A 13,911-nucleotide genomic window follows, 5' to 3' on the forward strand; every position below is an offset into this window, starting at 1 on the left:
AGCAACTTTGTTTTAAAAAATTAGTTAGAAAATCATCTTAACATATTTCATCACTAGATGGCAGCAGCCAACTCCTGATCTACCCAGATTTTTTGCAAAATACAGTATAGGCAAGGATTTTATATATTCAAGTGAAATGCTCATTCTTTTCAGTGTTTTACCTAGATATGTCTAAAAATAATTTTCCAAATATCTTTAATGGGAGAGATTTTTGACAAGACCAATAACTGCTTATATCCATAAAATGTCTCTGCCTGTTAGTAATAAAGTTTAAAATATTTAGCATTTGTGCAGTAATTTACCCCTTTTCCTAACTGATAAAAAAATAATCTCCATTTTACAGATAAGACAGCATTTTGCCCCCAAGTTATGCACACGGTCAGAGGCAAAGGAAAGCACTGACCTACCTTTTTCTGCATTGGCAAAATTAACTGGAAAATTGTGCCAGAAAAATGCTCCCTCAGTTATTTTCTGCCAAGAGTTAATAATTCTTTACATTAAGCAGGTTTTTATGAACTTCTAATGAGAAACAAGAGAAACACTCTTTTCTAATAGTGAGTAGCTGTGCCTGGATCAAGCACCTTATTCTGCTGTTGAACAGCCATGTTTGTACATTATAAATGCTGATGCCAGACTGTGGCCTTGATTCTCCTCTGCCCTGCACCTTGAGCAGTCATTTATATCTGTGCAAAGTGTAAATGACTGCACAAGGTGCAGGGCAGTGCAGGGGTTGGCACCTTATATTAAACCAGCACAGAGGTGTGTGGGAAAGCAACTTCCAGCTGAGAAGAGCTTTGGCTAATGATCCCAGAATTGTCATCAGGTACTACCCGTTAGTTCCCCGCGTAAAACAGGTGCTTGAGCAATCCAAGTGTCTAGGATAGTTCCTAATTCAGAAAAGCTCTTAAATATTGTGCTTCAGCCTGTCCCTATTCAGGACAACACTTAAAGATCTTTTCTGGACCAGGGCCATAGCGATGGGCATGTTACACACAATGGGTTACTTTAGAGTGTGGTGGTGAACTCTACTAACCTAGCTAGAGCCATTTGGAGTTTTAATCAACCAGACAAAAACAAAACAGATGTTTCAGCCACTGCTCCAGAAGCTGAACAACAAGGACCACAAGCAGGCATTGCCACATTAATATGATCTCTAAGTGGGAATGTACCATTGTATTGCATGAAGCTGTCTACACCAGAGAGAGAGAGACTGGAGCTAATTTTCACCCCTGCAGTGGTGCTAGGGCTGTCACAGAGACTGAGGGGAGTTAGTGTATGCCTCCCTTATTCAGGGGCTGACAGGAGTTGGTTTGATCCTTGGCACAGGCCCCTCACGGCCATAGCCCCTTTGGGGCTTGTGGAAGCAAGAAGTTAGGATGAAGGATACTCCAGCCACACTACCTTCCGCCCCATTTCCCTCCTCCCCCATCGTCTGCTCTGGAGGCTTTGATAAAGGAAGCACAGAGCTTGCAGAATAAAGTACTACTCAGTCTGAATAACTGTGACAGCAACTGGTATGGTGTGGTGGGACTGATGTCCCGCTGAAAATGCCTGGAAGTTAAAGCCTTGTTCCTATCCTTCATTTCCAATGCTATGGAACAAGCCCGTATGTGGTGTCTCTCAGGCCTATCCCCCTAAGGACTCTGCACCTTTCCTCCACACTGCTGCTGTTCTAGCCTGCAGCTGGGAGGGAGTGTCAAGAGCCATGCATAAAATGGGAGTGCAAAAGAGGAGAGCTGAGAGTAGGAAGGAGCTTCAGTGTCAAACACTGAAACTGTGTGGCATAAAAGTCTCCTCAACTTATGAGGATAAGTTATGTACATCTCTTGATCCCCATCCTCACCACTGCTTCTCTTTCCTGAGTTTTTCCCATTCTCCGATATTGGGAGTCACAGGGTCTTCTCTCCATTAGGGCACCTCCTCCTGGCTGCTCTGCGGATTAGCTCCTTCCAGGTCTGACACCCCTTTCTGCTGCTCACTGCGTGCCCTGCCACGTTTCTCTCTCTCTCAGACTGTGCAACTCTAGGTGCTCTCCCTTCGTGAGGGCCAAGTCACTATGTGCTTTCCCCCTTCTGGGGCATCAAAGTCTTTCCATATAAAGTGTCTCAGGCAATCTTCCCATTCGCTGCTCCAAAGAGTGCCACTTCCCCAGTGGCTGGTAGGGGAACCCAAGCCTGCCCTCTACTCCAGGTTCCAACTCTGGGATCCTCTAAGCAGTAGCCAAGGTCTGCACCATCTTAAACCTTGCCACCATTTCCCTGAGCCTTTCCCTAAACCCTCTCCCCCTCGGTTTCCTTTCTTCCTACCCTCTCTCAAGTGTCCAGAGAGTAACTACAGGTTCCCTCACCACAGCCCCCTTCTGCTACCAGTTTCCTGGCTTTATTCTAGGCCCACCTGTTCCTTCTCAGCGAGGCTCCTTCGTCATTCAGGGGATTACTTAGGCGACCTAATTCCTCTCAGCTGTGGCCTATTTGGTTAGTTGGCCTCTTCTCAGCGTCATTAACCCCCTACTAGGCTACTGTTGGGTGAACTGAGAGCCTCCCTGCTAAAAAGGAAGGGGAAAAAAAGGAAGTCTTAGACCACTTCAAGGATGAAGAGTGAGCAGGGAGAAGGAATAGGGCATACACACCAGACAGCAGGTAGCAACACACCTTTGGATTTTAATCTGTCAAAACGGTAGCAGGCATAGACAGACCCATTGGTGGAACCAGAGGGACACTCATTCACAGCCTGCTGCAATAAATCAGTCTAGAATCTGAGCCATGAATTAAAAGGAAATGGCCACATAGGTATAATAAACATACAGCAATGTTGCCGAATCTCATTTTATCCAGATTCTCATGGTATGTGTTTTAGCAAGAGCCCCAGATTCTCATGGTATGTGTTTCTGGAGTAATGGGACTACATGAAAAACCTCAATTTTCACTTTAAAAAGAGTTTCTAGCTTTCATGATTGTGAAGAAAAGCTTGACACTGAACCCTAAAAGCTGAAAGGCCAGAAAGCAATAAAAACCCCAAAACTTATTTTTTGAAATCATAATTTTGAGGGCCTGACTGGTGCTTTATGAATGCTTGGAGTTGGCAACACCAGGAACTTTCACCCACTCCTTTAAACAAACTCTTTTCTCGGGGGGGGGGGGGGGCATTTGATTACTGCCTGCTTCCCTGTGTGCCTAGTCTCTCCAGATTTTTCCATTTCTCTCCATTGAAGGAGACGGCTTGCCTCAAAAGCTTTGGTCATATCACAGATGCCTTTGTTTGAAGCCAGGGTGTTCAGTTTATCACCCCACTTGTGAAAGTCAGTCTAAAAAAAAGGCTATGGATTCCTCATGTGCAGTCTATAGCACCCTCCTTGGCCCATCCAGAGCAAGGGGCTGGTCCAAGCCCTAGTATGACCGCAAAGTGATCTTTGAATAAAAGACAGAGTTTGGTTTGAGGAGCTAAAACCAAACCTTCCTGGGAGCAAGATGCTTTCAGGTGAATAGTAAGGAGGCTGGCAGCTCCATGGAGCAGCTAGGAACTGGGATTCTGCTAACAGCATGAAGTCAGTTACCAACCTTTCACTTTTATAACATCTGCTGTCCCAGCTCCTAGTAGCTCAGCTCCCCTATGCAGAGATGACGTATGAATAAGAGCAAAAGCTTTCTTGTATTTTCATTCGGCTCTCTCCTCCCTTTCTTAAACAGAGATGACATTGGTTAACTTACATAAGAACAGCCATATTGGGTCAGACCAAAGGTCCACCTAGCCCAGTATCCTGTCTTCCAACAGTGGCCAATTCCAGGTGCCCCAGAGGGAATGAACAGAACAGGTAATCAACAAGTGATCCATCCCCTGTTGCCTATTCCCAACTTCTGGGATCATAACTTGGGGTCATCATTGGATTTGACTGTTAACATTAGGAGGCATATGCTGACTGCTTGCCCCAGGCAACAAGGAAGGCTCAATCTTCATGGGAGGAAGAGCAAACAGGAGGGCACCCAACCCACCAGTGACAAATGGGGGTTAGGTGGGCTGCAGTCCCTGGCCTAGAAGATGCCACAGACAGTAGTATATGGAGCCCTTGCTGGAGCAGAGGCCACCTTCTGACTCTAGAAACACTGGGCGGGAGGGGGGGGGGTGTGACTACCATTGACATCCTGAACTATCAGATGTTCTCACCAACCAAATCAGAGCCTTGAGAGTGTGTCAGTCCCTACTGTAGACTGGAAGTAGATAAACCTGCCAAAAGCCAGCCATTAGCACAACATGTATAGATTCATAGATTCCAAGGCTAGAAGGGACCACCGTGATCATCTAGTCTGACCTCCTGTATTACACAAGCCAGTTTCCACACAAAAATATCCCTAGAGCAGATCTTTTAGAAAACATGTCCAATCTTGATTTTAAAAGTGTCAGTGATGAAGAATCCACCACAACTCTTGGTAAATTGTTCCAATAGTTAATTACTCCCACTGTTAAAAGTTTACATTTTATTTTCAGTCTGAATTTGTCTAGCTTCAGCATCCAGTCATTGGATTGTGTTATGCTTTTCTCTACTAGATTGAAGAGCACATTTGTTCCCCATATAGGTATTTATAAACAGTGATTTCCCATCTTATACCTACACTCTCCATTATGCTTGCAGAGAGGGACTGGAGGAAAATATTTTATTATTTTTGCACCTTTTGCTGTATTTCTAAGTACCATGCCAATGCTTAACATGCTGGTGGCAACCCATCCATCCTTGCTAGGACTCCCAACATCGCTAACACCTATGGAGCGGAACTGCTATCAGCAATGCTGAAACATTTCTGAAAGCTTTTTTATTATTATTTATTTATTTGTGTAGCCCACTGACCCAACACAAGTTAGATGGTATGAACATTGTCCTTATTCATTGCTTTTCTGTGGAAAATGAATTGTGGAAAAAGTCCTAAGTGCCCTACTGGGCACCAGCCTCAGTCTTAAGTAGACGCCTCCCAGAAGATGTAAAATGATAGGCATAGTTATTATATGTATGATTGTAAACAGCACACCTGTAGTTTTTGAGCCTGTGACAAAGCACACCTGCATGATTCCCCCTTGTGGCCCAATATGGCACTACTTACCCTGTAAAAGGGTCTCCAACAGTCACCACCTCTTGTAGGGTATAATGCAGTGATGCTTTAGCCCTCTGGTTAAGGCACACTTTAGTCCCATCCCTTCCAGGGTATCAAAGGCCCCAAATTAAGAAGGCTAAGAATGCAAAACAGTGTCATCCAATGAGTCTTCAGCAGGACCCTGCCCTTCTACTCAGGTCTTGTTGTGTGACAGCCACTCCTTTGGTCAGTCCCTCCCGTCTATCAGTACTCATCTAGACAGTAAGCTGGCTCAGACACTAACTATACCAGAGAGAGAACAAAAGCTCTCTGCTCTTCTTCCTAGTCAAACCTGAACTCTGCTAGGCCATCTCCTTTTAATGTCCCTCTCCACAGCTGACATCTGCTGCAGGTGTAGCAGGTTGGGTCTAATTGGCTCTAAAGGCTTCATTAAATCCCTCCTTGGCAGCGCTGGGCGTGTATGCCCCTATACAGAGCTAAATCCTGTGGTCTTTATTCAGGCAAAGCTCACACTGAAATCTGTCTATTCATCAAGTCATGTATACTGTGTCAGTCACCAGGTATCTGAATGCCTGAAGACTTAAAAGATAGTTTTATTGAAGAAGGACCTTGGGTTGGGCTGTTATTTGCATACCTCTCCTGTGACCCCAAAATGTAACTTGCTGGATGCACAGTCTTTTTTAAAAAGAAGTTCAGCAATAACGCTCGTCTAGATAAAATTATTGACATCTGAATGCAGATTCTTTAGCTTACAATAGCTAATGTAGGATGCTTCTGTTTCATGTTGAACATTAGTATTTTGTACATTCAAAACATACATATGGATAGCATAATCCGGACAGCTATGTTTCAGTATTGTAGATGTTCCAAGACATGTTTTACAATATCATGGGGTCCTCTTTTATTTTTCAAATTAAACAGAGAGGGTTAAATGCTCCCTGAGTCTGCACAGGTAAGTAAGGATGGGGAAGGGTACAAAGAGAGAAGATTCAGCACACAAATGATGTGTGCATTAAGTAGATACCCCACTGCATCATAAAGGAGTTCAGTATCTATTTATCTGTTGCATCTCTCAACTCACATAATGTAGCAGTCAGTGTGAGCACAAGGAGAGAATGTGGCATGGGTGGCTAGCTTGGCCCAAATTCAACAAGACAGCATCCACAGTTGTGAGCATATTACTACTGAAGAAAGTAGTGGGAAACAACTCATCACTGCATGCTGTACTGACCTGATCTGTGTCTTTCTTGCCAGAGATAACAAGATTTCTCTTGCCATGGGCAGAGCTGACTGTATCTGGATATAAACTAACTGGGCATTATTTGGGGTGTATTGCTGGAATTTGTCCTCGGCTGGTTCCAGAAATATTCTGTTTTACTTTTTAACTTCTAATCTCATAACCAGAAATTGGTCAGAGGTTTAACATGCACATTGCCTCTTCAGCTAGAGACAGCCGTCCAATTCTGGTGTTTGTAGTGCCAATATCTAGATCTTTGAAGGGGAGTTAACAATTACAAACTGTATGGTCACATGAAGGTTTTAGAGAGGATTTCTACTGCCTCCCATCAAATGCTTTTTTCCATAGCTAGCCATTATGATGGCAGCACATCAAAATTAGGGAATGCAGTTGGTTCTGAACACTAAGACACAACATTCCATAAACTGGTCTGTATATTGTATGTATTTCTTAGTCACTCTATCACTAGAATCATAGAATATCAGGGTTGGAAGGGACCTCAGGAGGTCATCTAGTCCAACCCCCTGCTCAAAGCAGGACCAATCCCCAACTAAATCATCCCAGCCAGGGCTTTCTCAAGCCTGACCTTAAAAACCTCTAAGGAAGGAGATTCCACCACCTCCCTAGGTAACCCATTCCAGTGCTTCACCACCCTCCTAGTGAAAAAGTTTTTCCTAACATCTAACCTAAATCTCCCCCCCTGCAACTTGAGACCATTGCTCCTTGTTCTGTCATCTGCTACCTAAATCCTGCCTCTGCACCCCTATGAGGTCCCTAAGGAGAGTGTATGAACCTACAGTACAAAATTAATATCAACCTCTATGTACAGTATTTTGAAGAGTATGCCAATACTATCTAGCAACACAGATAAAGACCAGAGCTTTTACACTGAGTCCAAGTGATGGATAATGCTGAATACTGTAACAGATTCTTCTTTCTAAAATATTACTAGAACTGAAGAGGAAAGCACCACTGTATGTCCTATGTCTTTGACACATTGACTAGTGTGATCACCAGTCCAGCAGTCCAAACATAATAAAAGCCTGTTTTGGTTTGGTTGGGGATGAGAGTATTTATATGGAAATGAATAATTAGTTTCAGTGGGACTTTATGTGTGGGTGTCCTTCAATCATTATTTTGTTGAAGAGTGGTACCAGCTCATCCAGATAGAGATTTGGCTGAGAATAAAATTGTGACCAGTATTATTTTAGTGTCTCTGTATGGCTTTTGGGAGTACATCCTTTAGAGACACTTACCCAGAGCATCTTGTTTGGAGCTTTAGTCTCTGTATATAGTGGTCAGATAAAAAATTTGCACCAGCTCACCTGTTGGTGTAAATCAGTCTCATTCTATTGATTTAATGGAGCTACACCAATTTACATCACTTGCAGATCTTTCTCAATATAGTTCTGTGTCTAAAATTATAACATCACTTTTAATTCATTGTCCAGTAAATCTACTTTATGACCTCAGCCTTGAGATGTATGTCTAACTGAAAGAAGAAGCAAATATTACATCTTAAGGAACAATAAGAGACTCTGGGAGAATGAATCCTCTATGTTTTATCAAGATATTTTTCAGCCAACAATTTCTGAAGGGTCCAGTCACCAGCTCTCTTTTCTGGCTTCCTATTATAGCAGGCATCCTGCCAGTTTTTATAATATTACTGACGGCTGAATAAAAGGACACCTCTGGAAAAGACTCTCAGTACTGAGAAGGTAGTCAGAGTTCAGAAAGGAAAGAATGATATCACAGGCAATGTTTACCTCTGTGCTCCAGCGGAGGGGGCAGTCCAGCTGAGTAGTTTTTCTTTGTATGCCTCCTGAAGTATTGTGTGCACCCACTGAATCTTTCACCAAATCCACAGAGAAAATGGGACTGATCTCAACAGCCTTTTTTTTATCATCCACTTCAGCTGCAACATCACAATCATCCAGTGTGGTTAAATCATCAATGAGGTTGAAGAGGTGTGAAATGACTGACAGGGGCTTCATTAATGAAATAATCTTCTGATTCCGAGTCTGTGCCAGTAGAAAATTACCAGTCATTCATTTACCTTGTATTTTAAGCTATATTTTGCAATTTAAAAAGAAATCCAGTTTTATCATGATGAAAACATTGGGTTTGATTCACCAGTGCATTACTCCAGTTTTTCACTTGAGTTACACCCACATAAAACAAGAATAATGCAATGATTTGTCAGACCCAGATCTTAGATTTACAGAGGGCCTCTGAACCCAAAGAATCTCAAATTATTTAGAAAGTGATATATAAACTATATAAATTACACTGATAACTTCATGCAGTACTAAAATGCAGCTACTTCTAGAGTGGAATGTGACAGTATATAGAACAGCAAGTGAAAAATAATATCACACCCATTTGAAAATGTAGATATAGCTTTGTAGGAAGATTGTAATTATCCCAAGTGGATTTGGCCAGGATACCAGAATTAACATTCCCCCACACATACACTACTGCAAAAAAGTGTTGTGAGCTATTTGATGCCCACACAGATCAGGAGCACAGTTTTAAATCTCACCCAAACATCAGCATCTTCCCCCTTCTTAGTCCCAAGCTGGAGCATTGGATCATTATGAACTCTAGGGAAAGGATATCACCAAATGGATCATCAACAGCGCTTCCTGCAGTGCTGTGGTATTTCCTGGGATGTCTCCCTTAAATTCTCTGACCATGCCGGACCTTGTTTAGCATATAAAGTGTGATGCACTCACAGATGAATCTAGTATGGCCTTAAGAATTGAAGCACTTTAGTCTTTCCAATGTTTTAGTTTCAGGCCACTACTTCTTACTACCCTGAAAGGGCTCTTTCAGATGATTGAGATACTCCATCTGTAGGCTGAATCTGTTACCTCCACTGCATTCCTTCCATTCCCTGCTAGCCACAGTAATGAGCGATGGGGATTAGTCATTGAACTTGGGTTTCCAGCATTACATTGCAATCCATTACTAGCTAGCCTCATTAGATTTGTTTTGCTAACACAAATCTAAACAATCTACCAGGCCATCCACAGAGTATAGCAGCACCCTGCTACAATGCTGCTGTAGTTAATGCTTTGTCAGTTTCCTTTATAATCAATATGGCTTTTCCTTGGACACCAATTTTCACACCAAGGCCAAATCCTATTCACCTCATTCATGCAAGAAGTACCAATGATGGCAACGGGGCTACTAAAATGAATGAGATGAGCCTAAAATCTAGAACCCCAAATTAGTGAATGAATACAGTTAAAAGTTAAAAAATCAAATAAAAACAGAAGAGAAAATAAACTGAGGGCTAGAGGCAAGGAAGAGAGCTGTTTTCCTATGCGAGGCAAAAGTCCATGACAGCTCAATGCAGTAGATGCATTGCTGCAATGCAAGAGCTGTGGTGGAGAAGGCTCTCACGTCAACAATGGTGAGACTATGTGGAGGGTCAGAGATGTCAAGGCTAGGTGAGTGGGAAGGGCTATATAGCAGGACAATGGCTGTGATAGGTTTCAGAGTAACAGCCGTGTTAGTCTGTATTCGCAAAAAGAAAAGGAGTACTTGTGGCACCTGAGAGACTAACTAATTTATTTGAGCATAAGCTTTCGTGAGCTACAGCTCACTTCATTGGATGCATGCTGTGGAAAGTGTAGAAGATCTTTTTATAAACACAAAGCATGAAAAAATACCTCCCCCCACCCCACTCTCCTGCTGGTAATAGCTTATCTAAAGTGACCACTCTCCTTACAATGATAATCAAGTTGGGCCATTTCCAGCACAAATCCAGGTTTTCTCCCCCACCCCCCACCCCACAAACCCACTCTCCTGTTGGTAATAGCTTATCTAAAGTGACCACTCTCCTTACAATGTGTATGATAATCAAGGTGGGCCATTTCCAGCACAAATCCAGGGTTTAACAAGAACTTCTGAGGAGGGCTGGCGGGGGGGGTAGGAAAAAACAAGGGGAAATAGGTTACCTTGCATAATGACTTAGCCACTCCCAGTCTCTATTCAAGCCTAAGTTAATTGTATCCAATTTGCAAATGAATTCCAATTCAACAGTCTCTCGCTGGAGTCTGGATTTGAAGTTTTTTTGTTGTAATATCGCAACTTTCATGTCTGTAATCGCGTGACCAGAGAGATTGAAGTGTTCTCCGACTGGTTTATGAATGTTATAATTCTTGACGTCTGATTTGTGTCCATTTATTCTTTTACGTAGAGACTGTCCAGTTTGACCAATGTACATGGCAGAGGGGCATTGCTGGCACATGATGGCATAAATCACATTGGTGGATGTGCGGGTGAACGAGCCTCTGATAGTGTGGCTGATGTTATTAGGCCCTGTGATGGTGTCCCCTGAATAGATATGTGGGCACAGTTGGCAATGGGCTTTGTTGCAAGGATAGGTTCCTGGGTTAGTGGTTCTGTTGTGTGGTATGTGGTTGCTGGTGAGTATTTGCTTCAGGTTGGGGGGCTGCCTGTAGGCAAGGACTGGCCTGTCTCCCAAGATTTGTGAGAGTGTTGGGTCATCCTTCAGGATAGGTTGTAGATCCTTAATAATGCGTTGGAGGGGTTTTAGTTGGGGGCTGAAGATGACGGCTAGTGGCGTTCTGTTATTTTCTTTGTTAGGCCTGTCCTGTAGTAGGTGACTGCTGGGAACTCTTCTGGCTCTATCAATCTGTTTCTTCACTTCCGCAGGTGGGTATTGTAGTTGTAAGAATGCTTAATAGAGATCTTGTAGGTGTTTGTCTTTGTCTGAGGGGTTGGAGCAAATGCAGTTGTATCGCAGAGCTTGGCTGTAGACAGTGGATCGTGTGGTGTGGTCAGGGTGAAAGTTGGAGGCATGTAGGTTGGAATAGCGGTCAGTAGGTTTCCGGTATAGGGTGGTGTTTATGTGACCATTGTTTATTAGCACTGCAGTGTCCAGGAAGTGGATCTCTTGTGTGGACTGGACCAGGCTGAGGTTGATGGTGGGATGGAAATTGTTGAAATCATGGTGGAATTCCTCAAGGGCTTCGTTTCCATGGGTCCAGATGATGAAGATGTCATCAATATAGCGCAAGTAGAGTAGGGACGTTAGGGGACGAGAGCTGAGGAAGCGTTGTTCTAAATCAGCCATAAAAATGTTGGCATACTCTGGGGCCATGCAGGTACCCATAGCAGTGCCACTGATTTGAAGGTATACATTGTCCCCAAATGTAAAATAGTTATGGGTGAGGACAAAGTCACAAAGTTCAGCCACCAGGTTAGCCGTGACATTATCGGGGATAGTGTTCCTGACGGCTTGTAGTCCATCTTTGTGTGGAATGTTGGTGTAGAGGGCTTCTACATCCATAGTGGCCAGGATGGTGTTATCAGGAAGATCACCAATGGATTGTAGTTTCCTCAGGAAGTCAGTGGTGTCTCGAAGGTAGCTGGGAGTGCTGGTAGCGTAGGGCCTGAGGAGGGAGTCTACATAGCCAGACAATCCTGCTGTCAGGGTGCCAATGCCTGAGATGATGGGGTGCCCAGGATTTCCAGGTTTATGGATCTTGGGTAGTAGATAGAATATCCCAAGTCGGGGTTCCAGGGGTGTGTCTGTGCGGATTTGATCTTCTGCTTTTTCAGGGAGTTTCTTGAGCAAATGCTGTAGTTTCTTTTGGTAACTCTCAGTGGGATCAGAGGAAAATGGCTTGTAGAAAGTGGTGTTGGAGAGCAGCCGAGCAGCCTCTTGTTCATATTCTGACCTATTCATGATGACAACAGCACCTCCTTTGTCAGCCTTTTTGATTATGATGTCAGAGTTGTTTCTGAGGCTGTGGATGGCATTGTGTTCTGCACGGCTGAGGTTGTGAGGCAAGTGATGCTGCTTTTCCACAATTTCAGCCCGTGCACGTCGGCGGAAGCACTCTATGTAGAAGTCCAGTCTGCTGTTTCGACCTTCAGGAGGAGTCCACCTAGAATCCTTCTTTTTGTAGTGTTGGTAGGGAGGTCTCTGTGGATTAGTATGTTGTTCAGAGGTGTGTTGGAAATATTCCTTGAGTCAGAGACGTCGAAAATAGGATTCTAGGTCACCACAGAACTGTATCATGTTCGTGGGGGTGGAGGGGCAGAAGGAGAGGCCCCGAGATAGGACAGCTGCTTCTGCTGGGCTAAGAGTACAGTTGGATAGGTTAACAATATTGGTGGGTGGGTTGAGGGAACCATTGCTGTGGCCCCTTGTGGCATGTAGTAGTTTAGAAAGTTTAGTGTCCTTTTTCTTTTGTAGAGAAGCAAAGTGTGTGTTGTAAATGGCTTGTCTAGTTTTAGTAAAGTCCAGCCACGAGGAAGTTTGTGTGGAAGGTTGTTTTTTTATGAGAGTATCCATTTTTGAGAGCTCATTCTTAATCTTTCCCTGTTTGCTGTAAAGGATGTTGATCAGGTGGTTCCGCAGTTTCTTTGAGAGCGTGTGGCACAAGTTGTCAGCATAGTCTGTGTGGTATGTAGATAGTAATGGATTTTTTACCTTCAGTCCTTTTGGTATGTGATGTTTGGCTGTGATGTTTACCAAACCCTGACTTCAGTGGTTTAGGAACTACCCAGTGTGTTGGGTCATAAAATAGCCCAGCGAGCCTGCTGAAGACCTCTCTTAAGAGGGCTACAGTGCGGATGACCCCAAGTAACTGCCTTTATTAAGGTGGTTCCATCCAGCCTCTCACAGTAGAATATTGCCCCATTTTTGGTAAGGGTTTAAGTCTCCATTTGAAAACATACCTGGGTTCAAATAAAGCACCGAGGTGAGCCTAATATCTCAGACTTTCTTTAAATGGCCTATTGAGGTATGCAGTGTTGGTGCAGTCCTGTTGGTCCCAGGATATTAGACAGACAAGGTGGGTGAGGGAATATATTTTATTGGACCAACTTCTGATTTCTTACCTGATTTCCAGGTAACTTTCCTGATTTTTTTCTTCTTCCAATGCTGGGAGCCTGTGGTGATTTCTTGCTGGGGGGTGGGGGGGAGCCCTCTGTCCTAGGTGAGATGCAGAAAGTGGTTCCTCAGTTTCTCCCAAGTCCCTCTGCAGCGCTGCTCAGCATATTTGGAGTTGTATTCGGTGCCCAGAGGGTTATAGGTGGCGCGACCTTTCTGCGGATGAGGTTTGGTTTCTTGCATTTGCTCAGGGAGTAGCTGTGGCTGTTAAGTTTCGCTTCCCTTTTCTTCATGTTGGGGCTTTTCCATTTCAGCCCTGGGTCCAACGGAAGATGTTACTGGCCCGCCTTGTGGCTAAAGGGCGGGAAGGGACTTTCACGTGTGCCAGTCAGGGCGCGCGGGCTGGCGCTGTGGAAGTTTGCCAGCGGTGCCCAGCGTGGCTTAGTGATGGGGGGCGGTTTTGTTTGCACCAAGGAGCTGCTGCGGTGTGAACCCCGCAGGGGCTGCCCAGGCACAGTCACTCCGGCGGGTCAGCCAGCCACTGTACACGGCGCTGGACAGTTTTCCGCCTGCCCCTCGCAGCCCGCGCCCAGCAGCTCTGAGCACAGCCCCTTGCACACTCCGCGGCGCGCTGGAGCCCGGCTTTGGTCAGGGCAGAATAAGCGACCAACTGGCTTCTGCTGTTGACATCCAGCACCGGCCCCGCCAAAGAACCAACA

This window comes from Eretmochelys imbricata, chromosome 4, assembly GCF_965152235.1.
Source record: "Eretmochelys imbricata isolate rEreImb1 chromosome 4, rEreImb1.hap1, whole genome shotgun sequence".
Classification (NCBI taxonomy): Eukaryota; Metazoa; Chordata; order Testudines; family Cheloniidae; genus Eretmochelys; species Eretmochelys imbricata.